The sequence below is a fragment of the Mustela nigripes genome, chromosome 7, assembly GCF_022355385.1.
Source record: "Mustela nigripes isolate SB6536 chromosome 7, MUSNIG.SB6536, whole genome shotgun sequence".
Taxonomy (NCBI): Eukaryota; Metazoa; Chordata; class Mammalia; order Carnivora; family Mustelidae; genus Mustela; species Mustela nigripes.
In genome coordinates, this window is record NC_081563.1 from 55,323,758 (window position 1) to 55,342,403 (window position 18,646).

Genomic DNA, 18,646 nt, shown 5'->3' on the forward strand with positions numbered 1-18,646 from the left:
TCGCTCCAAATACCAGTTTACAGGAGGGGAGAGAGGAAAGTGTTAAACAGTACCATGGGGATGCAATAAGCTACATTGGACTATGGAAAAATCTTTAGGGATTATTACTTGATTTTTTTTTAGCAAACATATTACATGAACGACAAAAGAGAAATTAGATGGAACCCATAAATCAAAGGATATTAAATATTTACAAATAAATTGCAATATGTGGATTTCATTTGCCTCCTAGTACAGGCATACAAATTTTAAAATTGTGACAATTACAAGACAGTTGTAGATGTGAACATTGACTAGATATTTGAAAATTATTTAGAAAATATTGCTAATTTTAAGAGCTGTGATAATGGTATTATGATTTCTTAAAGATTCATTATCTTTTGGTGGTACATGCATTACTTACTGAAATATTTGCAGATGAAATGATATGATGTATAAGTTGCTTCAAAATAACATGGGAAGGGAGAATAGCTGAAATCAGGATTGGCTATGAGTTTATTGTTGAACCTGAGTGATGGATACACAGTAGTTCATTGTACTATTCTGTGTTTGAAATTCACCACAATAAGAACATATTTTTTAAAGCCATCAATTTGCATTGAGCAATGTTTTTGATTCTTGGAGCTTTCTCAGTACTTTTTCAAGTGACAGGTTAGAGTATCCCTAAAAGAATAGGATATAGATATTGTTGCCCTTTGGGTAGAAGGTGTTGTTAAGACTAAAGAGGGGAAAGCATTCTTAACAAAAATATTTTTTCATTTTTTAAATTTGTACTGTACTAATGGATTCCTCTCCTATCCCCTCAGTTTCTAAACTGGGATTGGAAGGGGAAACAAAGAAGCTGATCAGGAGGAAAAGAGAACCTTAATTTTTCTGGCATTGCTGTTTGTATCAGTCAGTCCTTTTGGCCTTTTTAAAAAGGCAAATTCCTGATGAAAAGGACTCCTATTCGCTGACCAGTCCCAGCATTTAGACTCAGACCGAATTCTTCTGGATTCCATGTGATTTCCAAACAATAAATATACTTTAGAGAGGCAAAGGACGTTGGGAATCCGAATCAAACAGCTGTGGCTATGGGTTTCTCGAACCTTCACTTTCTGGAGCCCACAGAAAGATGGCGTAAGCAGTTCTTTGCATCTCCCTCCTGGTGCTAACTGTAGTGGACATTTGTCCTAAGAATAACTTTTGTTGATATATTCCTTTCTCTCCTCCATCCTACCAATGGATTTTAGAGTCAGCTGACCTCACTTCCTGCTCTAGGGTTGAGCTCAGATTGGTTTAACCCACTCAGTACATTCTGTTCCTTCGGTTTGGGCTGTTGGTTTTGGGGAGAACATTCCCCCATGTGAGTTCATCCAGTATATTTCTCAGCACTGTTGTAATACAGGGGTAAAAGGAGTCTCTCCTACTGGACTTGAACAAAGACAACTGTATCTCTGACTTTGTTAAGCAGTTATCCTGCTACCACAGGAGAGTGGGTATTAAAATGGGGCTCAGATTGAGGATTGTTGAGCAGAAATATGAAAAGATATTTGGTCTTTGGGAATATGACTATTATGCTAGACTAGTTAACCATGACTATGCCTTTCCTTTAGGCTATATTTATTCTAAGGGTCAGTAAGTCTTGATTATTATTTAATCCAAATGAAATGTGTTTTATCTTATTTGTAACTAGGAGCATCTTAGTACAAATGGAACTTTCTTACCCATTGACATAGAAATGATGGAGATATAATATTTTGATGAAGATCCTGGGGTAAGAATATACTGCTCACTTTGCCTCTTGAATTGGCCCCCTATCAGATATATTCAGGCAAGGTTAGTTGGAGACATCAAATAAACATGTCATGTGATTAGACAAACCTAAAGCATAATTTTGCCGAGTCTAATCCTGTCTGGGGAACCTAGGAAATTCTGAAGAGTGCCAAGTGAAAAGGTAGAGGTAATACTTAAAGATCTGCGCAGTAACCTGTGTGAAATCATTAGGTGTTGGGGGCTAGGAGAGAAGAAAAGCTGAGTTTAGCCTTACCATTTCTGTTCCATCTTTGGAAAAAAACCATGTCAGCTGTACAGATCAGTATGCATGCCCCAAATGGCACTAGATTGCTCCATGGGGATGAGCTATGTTTGCTTTATTTACCTTCGTATTTATTAACTATATTGATTGACTACCAGATGTATGTTGGACACTGGTTGAAATATTCTAGTGTGAGAAGATCAGACAGTAAGCAACTAAACAAGTAAATCTGTCATTTCTCAGGTAGCAATAAGTGCTCAGGAGAAAAAGAAAGTAGAATAAAGCAGTCTAGAAAGTACTAAGGAGGAGTAACATGATATATAGTGTTCAAGAAGATGACACTTGAACAGAAATCTGAATGGCATGAAGGATCCTTCCAGAACAAGTTAAATTGGGGTTATCAACCATTTTTCACACACTTTTTAGTTTGGAAAGGGAATTCAGTGTATTTTGTAATTGCTTATAAAACAGGCAAAACAAAACAAAAGTGACCAAAAAAAGACAAAATCTCCTTCCTAATTTATTTATTTAAAAAAAGAGGAAGAGGGAGAAAGAGAATCTTAAGTAGGCCTCTGTGCCCAGCTCAGAGTCAGATGTGGGGCTTGATCTCACAACCCCAAGATTATGACCTGAACCAAAATCAAGATTTGGTTGCTTAACTGACTGAGCCACCCATGTGCCCCCCAAATTTCCTCCCTTTTATAACTCCCTTTCATTCTCCCCACTTTAAACATTTGTCCATCACCCTGTCCATGGAAACAGAAGTTAAAATTTGTTGGGTAGTCAACTATACCTTTTTTCTAAGCTTATTCAAATTTATACTCCCCGAAACACACATGGGATATGTATGTATGTTTATAATTATTTCTATTTCTTATAAAATTAAGATTATATAACGGACTATTCTCTGCAGTCTGCTGTATTTATGTAACAATATTTTGTTCACCATGACAATACACATTAACAGACATCTAACATAGTCCTCTCTGTCTTGCCATTTGGTTGTTCCTCCTTTTCTTACATTTCTCATGCTGGATAATGGAAAATAATAAAACCTGCAATGTAAGTAGGTTCTCCTAAAATTTTCTCATACTATGTATTCCAGATGATGAAAGTCAATGGAAACAAGAAATTATTTCATATAAGCACTTTCAGTGCTAAATTCAATTTTATATTTGTCTATCCATCGTAGGTTTGCACAGGCCTCTAAAGTAATTTTGCCAAGAAATTTAGGATAAAAGTTGGGACTCCTGGGTGGCTCAGTTGGTTAAGCAGCTGCCTTCGGCTCAGGTCATGATCCCAGCGTCCTGGGATCGAGTCCCACATCGGGCTCCTTGCTTGTCAGGGAGTCTGCTTCTCCCTCTGCCTCTGCCTGCCATTCTGTCTGCCTGTGCTCGCTCTCTCTCTCTCTGATAAATAAATAAAATCTTTAAAAAAAAAAAAAAAAGAAATTTAGGATAAAAGCACAAAAGGTAAATATTATAGAGAACCATGAAATTTTAACATTGAAGTGTACTTAAAGTACTTAAGTATGTTGAAATGTACTTAAAATATCACCTAATCTAATCTTGTTCTATTAATTTAGTAAGTATAATAGTAAGTGTCTAACATTCAGTAGGCACCGTGAAAGAAAGAGTTGTCTAGGACATAATCATAGTCTTCATCTTTTTTTTAGAAAAGATTTTTTAAAAGATTTTATTTATTTATTTGACAGACAGAGATCACAGGTAGGCAGAGAGGTAGGCAGAGAGAGGGGGAGAAGCAGTCTCCCTGCTGAGCAGAGAGCCCGATTAGAGATGGAGAGAGCTCCATCCCAGGAATCTGAGATCATGACCTGAGCTGAAGGTAGAGGCTTAACCCACTGAGCCACCCAGGCACCCCAATTATAGTCTTCATCTTAACAGAAGGTCAAGCAAAGGCTCAAAGAGACTGGAAACCTTTCCAAGGCACAATAGGGAAGTGACAGATGTAATTTGAACACAGACCATTTGGCTCTGAGTCAGGGCTCTTTTCCATTGTATCTCATGGTCTACAACAGTTTCTTTAATAGTAAATAATTGAAAGGCCAGTCCTGAGTGTTCTCATTTGCAAAAAGTTTATCCATTAGAGGTCTACGCAATGAAATAAAATACTAGTTAGACAGCTCTCATCCATCCAAGCTGGTAATTTACTCTGAAAAATTTTAGCTTAAAAAATCTAATTTCAATCCATTTTCTCAGAGGGTAAATTTTATTCCATTTCCTTTTCTCAAAGCTCTGTCATTAGTATATTAGACTAATGACTGAATCAATTATTTAAAACTGGCAATATTTTTTATTATGTCTAATGAAGTGTTTAATCAGAGCATTCTGGTCTTTAATCCTCTGAAAACAGCATTTGCCAGAGGATTAATGATATGGATGGGTGAAACATTACTAACAAACCCTTTTACTCAGGGGACTAAGGAGGGAGCTAGAGGCTTAAAGGTGAAGGTGAACAGGAAGTTGTCACAGAAGAGACAGAAAATGGCAATAAACCTAATAGTTGAAAACCATGTTTCTGAACAGATTCTGACTGGGGAAAAGTAACTAACCTCAACTTGTGAAAAAAATATAAAATTTGTTAAAATGCTAAAGAATGATTAACAAAATTGAGTTGAATCTTGGTTTTGGATATGAAGTATAAGTACAATAATGTTATCAGTTGTCCTTAAACTATAAATTCAGTGCAATCATGTCAAAAATCCCTGTGGCTTTTTTGGTGGAATTTAATAAACTAATTTTGAATATTATGTGGAAGAGCAAAGCCCAAGGATAGTCAAGACATTTTTGGAGATGAACAAGATGTGAAGTAAGGAGAGACAAATCTTAAGACACATATAAACACAAAGAACGTGCCTTATAGTTTTGACCTAGGAATAGACAAAGAGATAAAAGAAAGAGAACAGAGTAGAAACAGATCCACTTATGTGGAGCTTTGTGGGCACTATAAATAAATGAAGTAATTATGGATTATTCAGTAAATAGTGCTAGGACATCCACTTTCCCTATGGAAAAATGAAATATTTTTATATATTGTGTAGATACCTACACAATATCATACACAGAAATCAGTTTCAGGTAGAGCAATGGCTGAAATGAGAATGACAAAAATAAATAATTTAGGAAACTGTTATTTTGGTTTTTTGGTAGGTATTTTTTTGTAAGTAAAAGCAAAAAAAATGCACTAACTAGGACAAAATTTGATAAATTCAGCTGCATTAAAATGAAGAAATGCATGCAGAAATCTCATAGAGAGAGAAAAGACAAGGCCCACACTTACGGAAGATACTTGGAGTACATTAACTGTAAAAAAAGATTAATATGTAGATAATACAGATAATTTTTACAAATCAATAGAAAAGGGTACCTGGGCGGTTCAGTCAATCAAACATGTGACTCCTCACTAGGTGTAGAGATTACTTAAAAATAAAATCTCTAGGGGTGCCTGGGTAGCTCAGTCAGTTAAGTGTCTGCCTTCGGCTCAAGTCCTGATCCCAGGGTATTGGGATCAAGCCCCTCATTAGGCTCCCTGCTAGGTGAGAAGCCTGCTTTTCCCTCTCCTACTCGCCCTGCTTGTGTTCCCTTTTTCACTGTGTCTCTCTCTGTCAAATAAATATATAAAATCTTAAAAAACAAAAACAAAAAAACAACTGGTGTGGGTATTAAAGAGGGCACATATTACATGGAGCACTGGGTGTGGTACATAAATAATGAATCTTGGAACGCTGATAAATAAAATAAAATTATTTAAAGAAATAACAAAACAAAACCAAATCCATTAGAAAATGGCCAACAATTCTATAGAAAAAGAAGCAAAAGATGTGAACAGGTATTTCACAGAAAATGTGACTGGCCTGTAAACATATAAAACTATGTTTAATATCATTAACAATAATAAGATTATAAAATAAAACTTCAATAAAATATCATATTCCACAGACTTGTGAAGCAAAAATTTTTAAGCTGTTAACAATAGGAAGTGCTATCAAGAATATGAAACCATAGGAATTTCACATTCATTACTGATGGAAATAAATGTGGTAAAACCACCTGGGGGGCGGGGGATTGTTCAGTCATGGCCAGTAAAGTTGAATATATCCATTCTCTATGAATCAAGAAATTCATACCCAGGAATGGTCTCTTGGACAGGTCTACCAGGAAACTCATTCGAAAATGTTTATAATAGAAATGTTTTTAAGAGCCGAAACCTGGGGAAAATGGTTCAATAAATAACAGTCCATTCACACAATAGAATATGATGTAGCCATGAATAGACAAGAGCTATATACATCAACAGAATCCACACTGTGGATGGGCTTACTGAGGACATTAAGCGACAGTGGTACTATAAAATGACTTGTCACAGACGACAAAGGGAAAGCTGTGAAACCTGCCAGCATATCTACAACATGGAAATGGCTTGCACGTTCCGCTTCTGGATATGTAAGAATCAGGTAGATGCATGGCAGGGCTGCTGAGGCCTGTGGATAGTAGGCCCAGTAGGAAAATCCCTACCCAGCTGTCTCCTTTCTTCTTCCAATGCCATTTCTCCTACCTTTGTTATAAAAATGACCTGACTCCCCTAACCACCCCACAAAAAAGAATTATATAAGCTATATTATTTATTCAATTTAACAAACGTAATGCTCCTGATAAAGGAACTTCAACTCTGTCTACATTCACAAGGGACACTGGCTGTCATGCATAGCCATGTTAAGTCTGAATTTTCAGGATGTTCTGGTGTGTGTGCTAATGGTTGAAGTACTATCATTGATGCACACACACACACACATAAATAGATACCATATATTCATTCATATATACAACCACACATATGTACACACAAGTATATTTATGTCACATACACATATATGTGAATTTTATATATGTGTCACATACCCATATATGTGAACTTTTTAAATATGCAAGAAGAGAAACAATGCGGTCAACATCAAGAACCCTCTTATAAAAGCAGAAAGGTGTACAAATGGATTGTTTGTGATCTACTGAACTTAAAAACAAGAGAATTTATGAACAACCTTCCTGAATTAACCTATTTGTAAGTAGAAGATATTGACTACACAGATTTTTATTTAGGTGTAGTCCATAAATAAAGAAATAAATAAATTTTATTCACAGAATAAATAATGACTATGGAAAATAATATCTTATAAACTAAGCCTCAGCAGGACATAATTTCTAGTTAATGTCTATAAGGTGTTTATCCTGAATTGATTGGCTCTTGTACCACACACAGCCAGGTTGACTAGCCATTCTAAGCAACGGAATTGTTTAGAAAGCTCACTGTGATAATCCTTTTACAATACTCTGATGGACCATTTGTAAAGGGATAAATTTTGCTAGAACTAATGTGTCCTAAACCACAATGGCCTCTGCCCAATAAGATCACAATGTGGGCTGCTTGATAATTTCAGATTTATTTTTTCACCTTGAACTCTTAGGTATGGTTAACAGCTAATTTATCCAATGTCAGAAGATCTGTTGACTGTCATGTTTCCAGAAAAAAAAAACAAAAATTCCCTGTCCAGTGAAAAGACCTATATGCTTTCCCTATAGTCCTTCAGGTCTTTCAGAACTGAGGCTCTGTAGAAAACACAAGACTTGTACGCATATGCAAGCTGGCACGCTAGCTCCAGATGTAATTGAAGACACATTTCTCCATGGATTGAAGTGTTTTGTTTAGAAATACATTTCCCATTATACTCTTTTGCACATTTAAGTTTTTTTTTTTTTTAAGAAATGGTTTCTTTCATGGTTTCCTTTTTAAAAAAATATTTAATAGTTTGAGAAGAGGTCTGTTGTGGTTTGGGTGTGGCTAAACCAGTAGTGGCCCTTTGAATATTAATGTATTGGAATAATCACACCCTCTTTTACTGGAAGCCATTCTGTTTTTCTCACAAAAATTCACAAGACCTGCTTCTTCCTTTTTCCCTAAAGTTGGGTTGATCGGGAATATAAATTTCAGTCAGATTCTTGGCTTATACAACCCTTGAAGCAAAGTGGCCACATATTGTTTAAGAACCTCTTCCATGAGTCTGGCAATTTTGTGATGGAGTGTTACCACCTTTTCTCATTGTTCTCATCTAGGGTAGCCACTCCCATGTTGGGGAATGGGAAGAGTTGAATGTCTCCTTGAGAAAAGAAGCAATCAGCAAGTGGATGTCTAGTTCATTGTTCAGTCCTTCTCTGGTGAACAGTGCTTTTACGTTGCTGGTGGAAATTCAAGCGTGAAGCCAATTTTTATGCTCTAGATGGCAAAAAAATGCAGCTAATTCCAAAGGGTTTCTCCTTCTTCCCCTGGCAGCTGGTATGTTTGTATAGTGAAGATGAAAGGCTTGACATCTGTGTTTACATTTCTACGTAGCAGGATCCCCCAAACCCACAGTTAGGAATCATTTATATCCAAGCACCTCTGCCCCAGAATTACAACAGCAAAGTCTTTCAACTTCTTCTCGGCAAGGGCCTTTGATCTCCCTGTGCAAAATGCTCTCTTGATGAATTGTGATTGGAAGAGGAGGGCAGGGAAGGTTTTTCCTTTGACAGTTTCCTCCTCTCTCTCCACCCCCAACCATATCGGAGCATTACCCGGAACTTTAAGTACCCAAACCTCCTATAAATTCCACTGAATCATCAGAGTAAAATTAAAATAGATTAGTGCAACAAAGCAGTGGGTCTCTAAGAATTTGCATTTTTAATAAGTACTCCAGTTAATTTTGATTTCCGATTCCAGGTAGATCAGAATCACCTGAGTTGTTTTTCAGACATGGAAATTCTAGAACCCTCTGCAATTCTACTCGATGTGATCTCTAGGTATGGTTGTAGGAATCTGGATTTTTCACATCTTGAGATGAGTCTTATCTGTATCTTTGCTTAGGAACCCTTAGACTAGTTGGTCATGGGGACAGAACCTTTAGTTTGAGGGCTAGGGTATGTTTGTTTTTGTTGCAAGACAGCATCTCAACCTCTGACCCTTTCAGTGAAATGACAATGATCTTCTCAAGTCAAATCAGTGTAAGTTGATAAAATCATCCTCTTTGAGTGTTTAAATGTCTTAATTTTTCCTGATCACATTATACTACTTTCTATTAATAATTTTTTGACTTGTAAATTGAGGCAAAGTAGCTTAGCAAGTCAAGAAATATTTGTGGAATCAGGACTTCTGAAATTTGGTCTTGGACCTGATCTAAGTTTTCATTGCTTGGATTGTACCATCATCTGTACCCCATCATCTGAAATGATAAGTTGCTTTTTTTAATAAAAATTTTCTATTGAAGCTTATAAATCAGAGATAGTAGATTCACATGCATTTGTAAGAAACAATACAGAGAGATCCTTTGTACCCTTTATCTCGTTACCCCCAATGGTAACATTTTGTAAAACTGTAGTACAGTATCACAAGCAGGATACTGACATGGATAAAAATCCACAGATCTTATTCAAATTTCCCCAGTTTTACTTATACTCATTTGTGTGCATGTGTGTGTATTTAATACAATATAATTTTATCTCCTCTGTAGGTTTGTGTATCTCCCACCACAGTCAAGATACTGAACTGTTCCATTACCACAAGGATTCTTGAGTTTCCCTCTTATAACCATACCCATCTCTCTCTTGTTCCCTCTCTGAACTCTTGGTAACTACTACTATGTTCTCAACTTCTAAGTTTTTGCCATTTAGAAAGTGTTATGTAAATGAAATCATACAGTATATAATCTAATAGGATTGGCTTCTTTTTATTATGTATGATTCCCTGGAGATTCATCCAAGTTGTCATATGTATCAATAGCTCTTTCATTTCTATTGCTGACTACTATTCCATGCTTTTCACGTACACAGTTTATTTAAATGTTCACTCATTGAAGGACACCTGGACTGTTTCCAGCTTCGGGCTGTTATGAAAAAAGCTTATGTGAACATTTGTGTACAGGTTTTTGTATGAATATAACTATGATAGTATCTTCCCAGCCTCTTCAACTTTTTTACTTTTTTAGGCTAATCACAAACCCTATCATATATTCCCAGTTAATTTCAGTTAATCTTTTATTATCCCCTTCTTGGATGTCAAAGCAACACCTACCTGTACCAAGCATTTTAGCATCTCCCTATAGTCAAATTATTTCATGTCATGTTTATTGACTTCTCAATGAGATTGGGAGCTCTTTGAGGGCAGGGACCATATCATATTTCACTTTTGTATAACCTGTACTACCTACTATAGCTTTAGACATACCAGCAAATGAGCCAACCAGGCAGATAATATATATATTTTTTTCATTTAATCTGACTTCCTGTTGTGCCTCCGGGACCACTAGAGTATATCATGCCAAATACTGTGTGGATATGAGAATGCATATTTAGGAAGGACATGGAACTTCCCCTTGGTGGATTTAAAATTTTGCTAGAAAACTAAAGCCAACACTAATGCATGTGAGGTTCTAGAACAATGAGTTTCTATGATTTTGATGCCAAATACATGGACAGAGAAGAGAAAGATGAATGTGGGCTGGACAAATTAAGAATGTTTCACAGAGAAAGTGGATTTTAAATCAGTACTTAAAGAAAGAGAGGAGTCATATAATAATTGGTAGAGAAGGAAAAGATTCTAAGTAGAAAGACTATCCCGGTGTTACAGGGGTGCTCTGTGGTGAGTTGCTCAAGAAAAGATGATCAGAATAGGTAAGTGAGGTGTGACCTGACTATGGCAGGTCTTGGAAGGTATGTATGATATATTGTGCTGGTTCCATCTTCTGGAATATAAAATTGGTGACAGGAACCCGTAGGAACTAAACATGTTGAGGTAGATCCAGGCTGTTAGGCTGTATGCTAACTCTGTCAGACTTAGGACCTACTGTCCTCTAGATGTTCTGGGAATTTCTGTCCTTTCAAGAAATATTATGAAGCAATGATATTTATGTCTTGGTATACCCTTGACTTGCATGTGGTACCTGTTAGAAGGTATTTTAATTGGGTTCACAGACTTGTCCAATGCTCTAGTAGTTGCTAAGGAAGTCTGCTTAGGAGATAAAACAGCGATGCACTCTCTCTACCAGAGGAAGCATCAGGTGCTTCAAGGGCTAGGTGATGAACATAAACAGCTGAAGAGAGAGCATGGGTCCTAGGTATGGAATGAAGGTGCACCTCATCAGCTCCTGTCACTCTCAATTCCCTTTCCCCCTCCTCATAACATCTGGGCAATTCTACTATGAGAAAGTCCTATGAAAAAGCTGATCAGAAGGAGCTAAAGGAGCTTGCCTGTCAGTACAGTGGTTGAAAGTGTCAAGAGGTCAGAAGCCCAAGGGAAGAACACTAGATTTACAGCCAGTGGTCCTGGGTTCATCCGGGGTCCACAGAGCCAAAGATCACAAAAGCAGTGGGCATCCAAATAAAGCTGTGTTTGTCACCATTATACCACCACCAGGACTCCTAGAAAAAATCATTTGGAAGGGAGATTCTGCATAGGGCTCAGAGGCTTAAGATATGTGCTATTGTTATAAAGGTAATATGGTAGTACTCATTGAATGGTGAAGCCTGGGAAGGGATGGTTCCTGCAGCTTCTGGTATCCAGTGAAAACTGAGTAGTGAATGTCAATCATACCTTAGATACTGGCTATGCTAATTTGTGGCCAGCTGCAGAGGACATTGCCTGTACCAACAGCAAAAAGAAGTTGATATGTAAAGGGTGTTCTTGATGGTTCCATCCCTTGCACTTCTGTGTTTGTTTCATTTCCATTTTCAATTGTGAAGGCAAGTCATTTATTAACAAATGCCTAAAGAGCTCTATTTGTAGCTTTGGAGGTCTGCAATAGGAAAATGTTCATAGCCTAGAGGTCTTACAGTAAAAAACAAAATATGTGTAATTCCTAAATACTTATGGAATTTCAAGCCCACATTCACTTAGAATATTAATGACTTTAGTGAAGACAGACATCTAACTTAAAATCAACAAATCATTAGATTTGCAGTAAAAGTGTAAGCAGTGCCTAATTAATATACTTGTTGATTGTTTTGCTTGACAAAAACATTAGTTGTTAAGTCTAATTATGCCTTAAAGATCAACTGAATAGTGAGAAAGGAAACCAGCCAATAACTTCAAATCATTTAACCAAAAGAGTATTTTTTTCCTAATCTCCTCCATCAGAATAATATCCATTGTTATTATTATCATTATTTTTGTATTATTATCATTTGATCTAGCTTTGTTTATCTGAATAAATTAAAACAGTCTGGAATACAGACATAGTCTCTAAGTACTTTATAAAATAAAGTGAAAGACAGGGTTATATTAGAAATACTACTTGTTTTCTATTGTTCTTGAATAAACCCCTTTGGGTTCAAGTTGTACTCTCAAAGGAACCTTCTTTTCATATTAGCTCTGGCCCACAGAGAAACAGGTGACTACCTTACCATTGTTGTGGGAAAGATTGGCCCCATTAGCTCTGCTTTACACACGAGGAGTTTATATAAATTATCCGAAGGTAGTGTATGGTAGAACTGAAATTAGAAGCTAGGTCTGTGTGACTCCAAAAACTCCCATTATTTTTCCTGTACCATGCTGAAGAAAGATAATCAAGATATATGATTCACTAGTCTTAGCCCTCTTAGCCCCCACCAAGCATTTTCCATATTCTTAGAGTAACTCTCTCCCTTGAGAAATAAGTAAGCAAGCAAATTCCTTGAGGAACACAAAATATTTCATTGCTATTCATCACTTCTCTTATTCAGGACAAGATTAATTAACTCTGATCTTTTCATTTGCATGGGTCCAATGTAGATGGCTTAATAATTACTTCTTTAAAAAGAGACTCTTCTGAGAAAATACCATGTGAGTAAATCTAAACCTTTTTTACTCCTTCCTACTGCCTGAACTTGTTTTAGACAAAAGAAGTCTGTGACTTTAAAAAAAAAAAAAAAAAAGCCAAACATTTCAAATCTGGTGGTGAAAACCCTTTTCACCATGCTCACAGATACCATCAAAGTCCAAGAAATACTGCAGTGTATTAAGATGTATATTTTTGAGCTTAAAGTAAATGACAGGATCTCAAGCTGCAGTGTGATTTCAGGCCAAAACTAAAGACAGTTCCCAAATTCCTTAAAGTTACACCCTGGAAGAGGCATTGCACTTGGGCTGTTGATTTGTCAAAAACTCAATTTTCCATGACAACCTCCATTGAGGACTTAGGAAAGTCAATATCCTGGGGTTCACATCACCTTGGACAGCGGCTAGAAGATGCTACAATAAAAAAGGAGCCTATAAACTCTGATAAGCAGTAATTTACCAATTAGATGTGAGAAAAATAAAGAATCATTAAAATGACAAAATACCATGAGTCATTAAGGGTTAGCCTAATTAAATAATAGCCCAGTGTAACCAGAGATTTATGATCTACCAGCTGCACAATGTGGATTTATCAAAATAATGAAAATTGACATATACTATATACACAGCCTATCTTTAGCTGCCTTTTTCAACAGTTCTCTGGAGGTCACCTAGGAAAATAAGCCTCCGACCTTAACTAGTTACTATATTCTTCCTGTTGTAACCTAGTCCTCAGTACAGCATTTATTGCCGCCTCCTACGTGATGGACAGAACAGTGATTTTTCTAGTCTAGTCTTATGGCTTTCCTCTACTGCAGGCTGCCTTTATGTGTTTGGCTTTGCTCATTCATGTTCCCCAACAGCATTAACGTCTGAATGCTTCTTTTGGCAAAATACTGAGAGCAGCAAGGCTCCGAGTGTTGCCCTTTAGGGACCTTTGGAAGGGCGTGGATTGGGTGGGATCCCTGCATGTCACTGGTACTGCACACTCTTGGCACTTTACATATGCCAGATGGAGCTGTGGACACATGATCATGACCGTGTCAGTTGGTGACTTGAGTGAGGGGATAGCAGCTTCAACATGTGTTATGCTTTCTTCCAAAAACAGACTCTGTGTACTGCTTCCTTTGTCCTCCTAGACTTCTGATTTCCCAAGGCCTAAAGGTACATGGGTTTGCATGCAATATGACCACTATCAGTATAGCCTGAATATCCACCATTTGAGGTGTAGTTCTGTTTATTCATTATTCAACCTATATGGTTTAAACTATCTATTTCCATATCAGCTTCACCCCTAGCCCCTGTGCTAGCCCAGGCACCAGCAACTTCAGGTCTTTTCGACAGTGTTGGCTGTTCCATACTTTTTATCCCATCCAACTGCCTGGTAAGCTGATTAATAATGTGTAGCTGTGGTCCCTTCCAGGGTATTTAAATCACTCTAGGTGGTGGTAACACTTTTGAGAAGACTGCTACCTCCAGTCATTCTGATCAATTTCTGAAATAATAATGTGATAATGAGTGCCAGGCCCCTGTCTGACAAATCTCATCCTATCCTTGAGTCTAGCACAAATCATACCCATCCCTTGGCTCTCCCTTTGGGACCTGCATGCAGGTGAAGGACCAGACAGTATCACTTGACTGGTGTGTTCTATTTGAAGTGCTACGGAATTTGGTAGCCAGAAATGTAAGCTCCCCAGCAATACCACCCATGTGCGTTAGTGGTTAGACTGTTCTGATCAGTCATTAAAAACTGGATAGCAAACTATGAAGGTGGATTTGACCAACTGGTTCCTACCTAGACACAGCCTCAATAGCTCTGTTTTCCAAAAACTTTGTAAATATTATCTTGTTCATCCAAGTGGTTGGATTGAGCCTGCACTCCTCTTAATTCTAATTCCTTTTTGGCCCCGAACTTTTCAAGGTTTTTATTATTCCTCTGTGATGGGGAAAAAAAAAAAAAAAAACTGATGAAATTTTAGTAAAGAAAAGCAACCTAATAGCAGGATACTATAACATGTCTATTAATATGCTATACATTGTGATAGACTCTTGTTATAGTCTGGTGAATAAGACATAATCACTTCTTTTTTTTTTTTTATTTGACATAATCACTTCTAATAGTCTATTGGGTAAGATAGACAAGGAATAGATAAATAAACAAATACATAGTTAAAATTATTAAAAGTATGTGGGTAAAGCACATAAAATAGTCCCTGGAACATAGTTAATGTCCAGTAAGTGAAAGTATTCTTTTTGTTGATAATAGTTATTATATAAAAATTATATAATCATTATACATAAATAATATTATAATGTGTTATTATTATACAATATAGTGGATATTCTGGTTATCTATTATTGAATAACAATCACTTTAAAATTTAGTGACTTTAAAAAAAAACTAACACCATTTATTTTACTCATGAGTCAGCAATTTGGGTAGAGGTCAGTGGTATCGGTTGGGACATCTCAATTAGAAATTGGAAGATTCTCTTCTAGATGGCTCAGTCACATGGCTATCAAGCTGTGTTAGCATTTAGCTAGGCTGCTAGCTAGAGGCCCATGCTTCTCTCCGTATAGGTTTCATTGTGGCGCTGCTTGAGTTTCCTAACTGTATGGAGACTGGGTTCTAAGAGTATTTCAAGTGACAGAAATTAGAATCCATCCCTAACATCTTGGACCTGGAAACGAGCCGTGTTACTTCCACCATTTTCTATCAGTCAGGCAGTCACAGAGTCTGTCCAGTTCCAAGAGGAAAAGCTACAGAAGCTTCTTCTCAATTGGAGGAGGGTCAAAGAATTTGCAGCATCTTTAATGCAGCACACTGGGTTAAAAATGTAAGCGCTAAAATGTGTCCATTCTTTTTTACAGAATACGAGCTTATTTGACTATAGCATTTTTACACTTAAAAGCAATTTCTTTTTTCATTTTGGATCTTTGTATGAGATACATGGAATAGATGGTGTTGCCACCCCTACATAGGGAATTGAGACAGAGGGATTTTGACTTGCTTAAGGTAATAGTCATACTGTAGAAAACCTAGGGAGCTTTGTTTCCTTGCAAACCCCAGAAGTTTCCCACAGTTTTGTCCGGCAAGTGATAGGGCTTTGACTGGTCATACACACTGGCTTGTGGCTTTAAAAGAATATAGGTTTAGTGTTCATAGCAGTGCACCACTGGTACCTAAGTTTTATGATATCCAGCTGCAGAATGCATCATTTTGTCTCTGAGGCCTCACTTATTGAGATCATTGTTCAATTCTGCTGTACCATCTGTTGTCCGGGTCTTCCTAAGTGATTTTCTGGGCTGTCTTCCCCTTTCACTGGGAATGGAAAGAGTTGTCAAAAGCCCAATACATTCTTTACTGCATTGTAAAGCCATCAGGACTTAATTAGGGAAAAATTCTTCAGCAACAATTGATTTGTTCAACTATCATTCAATTTGTAGTACTCTCTTTTTATTAAAAAATGCTTGAAAGTTAATGGATGCCCAGCTTTGCATTTTTTTGAGTATGTCTCCATCTTTTTTACATTCTGTCCTCAGCAAGTTTTTAATAATTAGATTGTAGTTTGAAAACTACTTCTGGTTAGAATTTGTTTGAGACTTTCATTTGACTCTGATTCTTCTTAGATATCTGTAAATTCTGATAGCTAAGCTAAAAAGAGTTGATAAAACCTGGTAACTTAGAGTTTTCAGAAAGTGTTCTAAACCACTGCCCAGCAGCTAGGCCTTTGGAAAATTAACTCCACGTTTGTCTCTAGCTCCTTTCCCCTGAATTTTTAGTCTATTTTGTATGTAGAGAAAAGTTGCAACCATATGTTTCTGATTCATTTATAGCTAACATTTAGAGTTAGCTCATGAAGCTTTGTAAGAACATGTAAAGTGTTTGTAATGCATTTTAAGTCCTTTGTCTTCTTTAAACAAGGAAACAATTCTTTGTCAGACTTTACCTCAAAAATCAAAAATTGGTTTGTTTCAAGATGCTGGAACCACTAACAGCATTTAGGACATTGCCCCAAACTCTGCCTCTGTATTTGCCTCAGAATCAGTTCACAAAAGGGTACCTAGGTGGCTCCGTTGGTTGAGCATCCAGTTCTTGATTTGGCTCAAGCCATGATCTCAGGATCGTGAGCCTGAGCCCCATGTTGGGCTCCACACTCACCAGAAAGTCTGCTTGAGGATTCTCTCTTCCTCTCCTTCTGCCCCTCCCACTGCTCTCCCTCTCTCTCAAATAAATAAATAAATCTTCTTTAAAAAAAAAAAAAAAGAATCCGTTCCAATAAAGATTTGTAATCCTTTAATTGGATCATTGGACAGTGCTTGACCAGTTTGCAGTTGAGGATTCCCCAGGAACTATAGAACATTAGTTTACCTGGCTATACACCTATCTGGTTATTGCAAAATTTCAGAAGCTAGAAGAATAATGATTGCCCATGGAAAGAGGAGCACCTAAAAGAGAGCCAGCAGAGAAGTGGTGAGAGTGGGGTGAGGAATGGATATTAGAACAGTGGTTCTAACCAGAATTAATAATCAGTCACTTGGATGAACACCTGTTTTACAAGTACAGATTCCTGGGTCTCAGGGTGGGTAAGTTTGGGCATCTGTATTTTTAAAAGCTCCTTAAGTGATTCTGATAATCAGCCTCGTTATTGGATATAATTTGTGAAGTCTTCAAACACATGTACGCATGCACACACACACACATGAATGCATAATTATCAAGGGGAAATTGAAGTCCAGTCTGGACCACAACACTCTAATATCCCCTGAAACCTGACTCTGCTCAACCTCAGACTATAGGAATAGATCTTAGGTAAATCAGCAGCTTTACGTCTGTGTTCTTCTACGCGTATTTCTTCCACGAGGTCTCAAACCAGGACCTAGGTCGGAGAACAAAACAACACAGATAGCTGTAAGATTTGTAATTATGAAGAGGTGTTTCCCTGGCATTCATTTAGTCTTTTATTTCCAGCTCGCAACTTTGCCAAATACTTAACCTTGAAAGTCCCGTGTCCTAACTGGGGCATTAACAGATGCTTAAATCCTTTATATTAGGATTATATTATGTACTTGTTATTGTCATTTGGAATTGAGTCTGTGCCCTCAATGGAATTTATCCATTGCCCAAATGGAGTTGAATAAACAAGTTGATGGCTTCTCCAAGTTCAGGGAGTGAAGCAGAACCCTAAGATGTTAATGTTGTAATACCAAATTATGTCCAGTTAGAATAGTGCCTTCCCAACATCTGCCTTGAGGAACACCTAGCACCAGGATTGATTGCTTATCTCAAATAATGTTGGGGAACAGGTCCAGTTTGGTTTCAGCAATTAAATACCCCAGATAAAAACTCTTTTCATGGTTTTACTAGACTAGCATTTTCAACAGCCATTAATGAGCCAAGCACTATGCAATTTTATAAGTGAAGGGATTCAGGCTATCATTATGTATAAGCCCTCCCCAAATAACCTGCTCTAGTCAGAAGGCATGATCTGAAAAAAGAAACGATAATGTTTTGGAAAATGATGACATTCTGTAAATACAATCTGGCAGCAAAAGTTCTTGGAAAAACTAATACTCGAGTCAACATGCCTCACTCTATTGCTACATGAATCAGAAATTAATTTTTCCACAATCATTCTTACATTTCTGAACTGTGACATTGTTAACAGAGTCTGAACACTCAAAGGTACCTAGACTCTTAATACAATAAGCCAAAATGAATATAAATGGTTGAAGAGGGTAGTAAACTAGTTTTCTTGAAATTTTCTAGAA